This window comes from Balaenoptera musculus, chromosome 16 (genome assembly GCF_009873245.2).
Source record: "Balaenoptera musculus isolate JJ_BM4_2016_0621 chromosome 16, mBalMus1.pri.v3, whole genome shotgun sequence".
Classification (NCBI taxonomy): domain Eukaryota; kingdom Metazoa; phylum Chordata; class Mammalia; order Artiodactyla; family Balaenopteridae; genus Balaenoptera; species Balaenoptera musculus.
Genome location: NC_045800.1, coordinates 70,316,602 through 70,322,313, shown reverse-complemented (window position 1 = coordinate 70,322,313; position 5,712 = coordinate 70,316,602).

The following is a 5,712-nucleotide window of genomic DNA, read 5'->3' as shown; positions in this document are numbered from 1 at the left end:
TACCTTCGTTGAATGTGGTTGGTAGATAAAGAGCAAGTTTTGTACGGCTTCTGTGTTGGAAGTTTTGAGTATGAATTTGAAGACATTCTGTCAGACGATTACTTTGGTATGTTAAAGGTTTTCCTCAGCGTTTTGTAGTCAGTTACCCCTACAACCAAGGTGGAAGAGAACAAGGGAGCTCGTGAGGTTTAAATGTGTTCCCAGCCTTCTTGGGCTGGCACACACGGAAAGGGCTCGGGCGGGTGGGCGGCGGCCATTGTGGGCACGCGCCCGCCGTTCAGAGTAGAGGCTGCAAAGCACTGCGTGAACACTCACCTCTCTGCAGAGTCCAGTGATGTCCCAGGAGGGGAAGGGGAAGAGGAAGACCTAAGTGAAACTTCTGGGTATGAGCCACTCGGTGTGTTTAAAGCGTAGACTTAGTTTATTGTGGGAGAGGCAGAAATATGGACGAACAGCATACCACCTCTCCTGAGGGAATCGGGGACAGTTGGGTTGAGGGGGTAGGGTTGCGCTCACACGTCTAGTGATGAAACTAGCAGAAGTACGATGAGATGGATGACCATGCAGAAGTCACTTTTTTCCTATGTCTCATCTTGGTGCAGATGAAACCCAAATTAAACTAGTTTCTTAAAATATCATGAGAGTTCTGTTCTCTGTTAATTGTCCATCTCAGTGTTGTAGTATCCTAGACTCTGAGAATACTTTGCTTGCCTAACCTTCCTTATGAAACTTGAGATTTGAAAGATTGTGCCAGTAATAAACTATTATTAGCGTAGCCATTTCACTTTCAAAAATGAGCTTTATGTTTTGACGTGAACACTTCGTAAGGCACCCTCCCGTTCTTCCTCTGCTGTCTCCCCTCCCCCTTCCCTCTCGTTACTTTTAGCAGTTTGACGTGTATTTTGCAGGACCCTGTTCTATGCATTTCCACTAACAAAATTCATGTTAAATGGACTAATTTTACTTTTCCATTGTCTTTGAAGCTTTATTCACACTCTTTCGTCCTCTTGTTTGATCTTGTTTTTAGGTTTTGGATTTGAGTCTGTCAATAGAATGTATGTGCCTTTTGACCAGATGACTTGGTACATTTGCAGCAGCCTAGCAGTGTCTCCATGGAGTAGGTCCTTAAAACAAAAACACTTGTTTAATTGTTCCACAGGGCACATGCCTCATCTCCTAGTTGAGGTTTGTTTTTAAGATGTTCTCCTGTCTTCTCTGTCTAGCTTAAGGCCCTGAAAGGGGTTTAAGGAAAGCTTGCTTCCACTAAAGGAAAGTGAATGATGCACGTACTGGAAGGGGAGTAGACTCTTGTCCTTCCTTACTTCCTGATGGCCTCTTGCTTTTGAACCCAGATAACTATTTGGGCATTAGAAGGCATAGTCCTGAGTTCTTTCAACTTTTCTCAGAATGTTGACGAAAACATACTAATTTTCTGAAAGAAATGTTTGTAGTAACAGTTTTAGCTATACTGCCATGGTAACCACAGGTAAATCCATACTTTGGAAACCATGCTTAAGGGGGAATAAGAAGATATTTTCAAAATAGTTCTTCAAGCCATTGTCTATCCCTGGTGTTTTAACACAAGGTTATTGAAGTAATGAAAATATTTTGTCTCTAGGTAAGTCAATTCAAAATGTTAAATACATTATCTTTCAGCTTTTAACACTTTCTAAGCACTTTTTTGTTTTTTTAATTGAAGTGTAGTTGATTTACAGTATTAGTTTCAGGTGTACAATATAGTGATTTGACATTTTTATAGATTATACTCCATTTAAAGTTATTATAAAATAATGGCTGTATTCCCTGTGCTGTACAGTATATCCTTGTAGCTTATTTTATTCATAGTAGTTTGTACCTCTTAATCCCCTGTCCCTATCTTGCCCCTCCCCACTTCCCTCTCCCCAGTGGTAACCAGTAGTTTGTTCTCTGTATCTGTGAGTCTGTTTCGGTTTTGTTATATTCATTTGTTTTATTTTTTTAAGTGGTAACATACAGTATTTGTCTTTCTCTGATGTATTTCACTAAGCATAATACCCTACTGGTCCATCCATATTAGTGCAAATGGCAGAAAATTTACTTTTTTATGGCTGAGTAATATTCCATTTTATAAGCCATTCTGATAGGCATGAGGTGACATTGTGGTTTTGATTTGCATTTCTCTGAATAACAATGTTGAACATCTTTTCATGTGTCTGTTGGCCATCTGTCTTCTTTATTTTTATTTTTTATTTTTTTAAATTTATTTTTTGTCTGCGTTGGGTCTTCATTGTGGTGCGCAGGCTTCTCATTGTGGTGGCTTCTCTTGTTGTGGCGCACAGGCTCTAGGTGCATGGGCTTCAGTAGTTGCAGCACTCGGGCTCAGGCTCAGTAGTTGTGGCGCACGGGCTTAGTTGCTCCACAGCACGTGGGATCTTCCCAGACCAGGGATCGAACCCGTGTCCCCTGCATTGGCAGGCGGACTCTTAAGCACTGTGCCACCAGGGAAGTCCATCTGTCTTCTTTAGAAAAATGTCCATTCAGGTCTTCAGTCCTTTTTTTTTTTTTTTAAATATTGAGCTGTTTATATATATATTTCAGATATTAATAATCCTTATTGGTCATAACATTTGCAAGTATTTTCTCCCATTCAGTAGGTTGTCTTTTTGTTGTGTCCCTGCTTTCCTTTGCTGTGCAAAAGCTTTTAAATTCAATTAGGTCTCATTTGTTTCTTTTTGCTTTTTGTTTCCTTTGCCTGAGGAGAGAGATCCAAAAAAACGGTTGCTATGATTTATGTCGAAGAGTGTTTTCTGCCTGTTTTCTTCTAGAAATTTTATGATTTCTAGTCTTACATTTAGGTCTTTTATCCCTTTTGAGTTTTTTTACATGGTGTGAGAAAATGTTCTAATTTCATTCTTTTACATGTAGCTGTCCAGTTTTCCCAGCACCACTTAATGAAGAGACTGTCTTTTCTCCATTGTATATTCTTGCTCCTTTGTTGTAGATTAATTGGCCGTATGTGTATGGGTTGATTTCTGAGCTATTTTGTTGCATTGATCTCTGTGTCTGTTTTTGTGCCAGTACCATATGTGTATGGGTTGATTTCTGAGCTAGTTTGTTGCATTGATCTCTGCGTCTGTTTTTGTGCCAGTACCATACTGTTTCGATTACTGTAGTTTTTTGTAGTATAGTCCAGAAGTCAGGGAGCATGATACCTCCAGCTTTGTTCTTTTTTTCTCAAGATTGCTTTGGCTGGTAACTTTTTTGTTTTGATATGTTTTGGATGCTGTAATTTTTAGAACCTTTAAACCTATTATTTTATTAAAAAAAAAAAAAAAGAAATTGAGGCCCAGAAGGTTAGGAGTTACGTGAAGTTTTATACCAGATTGGGAGCAGAGCCGAGAAGAGAGGTCTGACTAGCAGTCCTGTGCTGTTTTTATTGGGCCACACTGGCCCAGTTGAGTTGTCTAGTTTTCCTACTGTGGCCAAGGGGCCTGGTCATTCAGATTTCCCTTCAGGTGCATACTATACCACTGCACCCCAGCTACTCTGCTTCCCAAGGAGAAGTTGGAGACCACCTGATGAAAGTTGAGCTTGTCCTTACAAGCACTTGCAGAAAACCCTAATGTCCATTTTCTTTGTTATCCCTTTTCATCTGTGAGGAGTTGTGATTAAAGTTTTGTTTTAAAAGAATACTAAAAAAAAAAAAAAAAACTACTAGTGTGAGGCGGTCTGCTATAGGGTGTTTATAACCTATTTGAAGAGTCTAGACATGAACTGTAGTAATAATAACAATAGCTGTTATTTATCGAATCATTCTAGACAGTGATCTTTATCATATTTTGTCATAATCCCAGTGTAGCCTAGTTGGAGACCTCTGCCAGAGCAAGTGGCATGACTGTTTTAAGAATTTGTCTATTTTGTTCCAGTTGGAAGCCTGTCCTTCTAAGAGTCACCGCAGACCAACAGTGCCATCTAGTGGACGGTGAGAAACTTTCTGGTTCTTGTTCGCTTGAAGGAGTTTGTGGTGGGCTGCAGAGTTAGAAAATCCTTAGTTGGTCTGTAGTAAATATTCTCATAGTCAAGAGTGGTTTTATAGCTATGTATAGGCAAAAAAATTTAAATCAGTGTCGTCTGAAATACAGGCACCAGATACTTAATAAATACCCATCTTTCCTTCTGCCACTAGAACTATAAAATAAGTAGCGTAGCCTTCATGAAAGTAGTGATGTGGTCAGAGGATGGGGAAATGGCTTCCTGGGTAAAGAACAAAGGCATGGAGTCAGAAGTGGGGAGGAGGAACTGAGTAAGCTTGGTCAGAATCAGATCATGGCAAGACACACATGAGGAAATTTGGGGGAGACACATATGGATTGTCCTTCCCCCCATTTCCTGAAAGTGAGGGGGCCAGGGTCAGGCCCTGGTCTTGAGGAATGGAAAATATTTGGCTCAGTAGCCAAAAGGGTCTTGGTAAGGCTGGGGCCAGCTTCTGTGGTCCTTCGTTTGTTTCTCTATGGTAGACATTAAATTGGGAAAAAAAGGGTAGTGTTTTCTCGGTACGACAAGGAAAAGAGGTGAAGGAATCAAGATACAAATATCTTGAAGGTTAACAGAGTCCAGGAAGACAAATGATACAATAAGTTTAGGTGATTAGTGAGTAGGGTAGGATTGAGGGACTAATGCCTGCCTCATTGCGGGTTCCCAGAGGTAAAAGATACCTTCTGGAAAGAAGAAAGGGAGGTTGTGGTCTGAGAAAGGGGATTCTTGATTTGAGGAACCAGATGACTTTCAGGCTTATCTTCCCTGGAAGTTAATTCTCTAAAGAAGTCTCAGTACTGAGAGTATAATGAAGTCCCAGGGCCTCTGTTGCCACCGATAGGTTTTTTTATTGGCTTTAGATCAGATTATTTCCCTGTTCTTAAGAGGAAATGGCTGTCCAGGGAGGGGCCCAGGTATTTGAAACAGATGCTAACCACTACCACAAAATTCTTTAGCTTCAGAGTAAAAACTAAAAGTTCTGTAGAGGCAGCAATAAGGTCACAAACCAATTTTCGTTTATTTAAATATCCAACACTTTTCAGTATTGTGGTAAATTCTAGAAGGACCTTTGCTTTCTTTGGTCTTTAAGGTTGAATATATAGTACTCGAGGAATTTGTTGAATTTTTGAAACATAACTCATTTACTGCAAAACTGGCAAAAGAATGAATAGGATCACAATTCAAGACAGAGATTTGGACTTTGGCTCAATTTTTCCGCCCAGCTGAAAAACAGCATTGCCATTCCATGGTTATGCGATAATAAATCTATTTGTGGGATTATAAAGCTATTAGAAATATTTAGTTTAAATGTCAGAATGACAATTTTTTTTTCCAACTAACATAATACCAGTTTTTATATAACACGTGATCTATGCTCCGTAAAGTGGAAAAATACATAAAGATTTGTGGGAGGTAAACCAATAGAATTGTCAGCCGCTTTTACCCTCAGTTCTTTATACTTGTTGGTACTCACCTATCTTGATAAATCAGGAAAAAATAGATGAAGCAATTTTTTAAATTCCTGAGGCTTTAAAAATCAAACAGTTTCAGGGCGACTTAGTGGTCATCCCTAACTTTTAATAAACCCTTCTCCCCAAAGTTTAGTTGACAGTAGTGGAACTGCTAGTGGTTGGAAAGATGTGAATGGAATGCTGAGACCAAAATGTGGACTCCCTAACTCAGGTACCCTATGTGAAA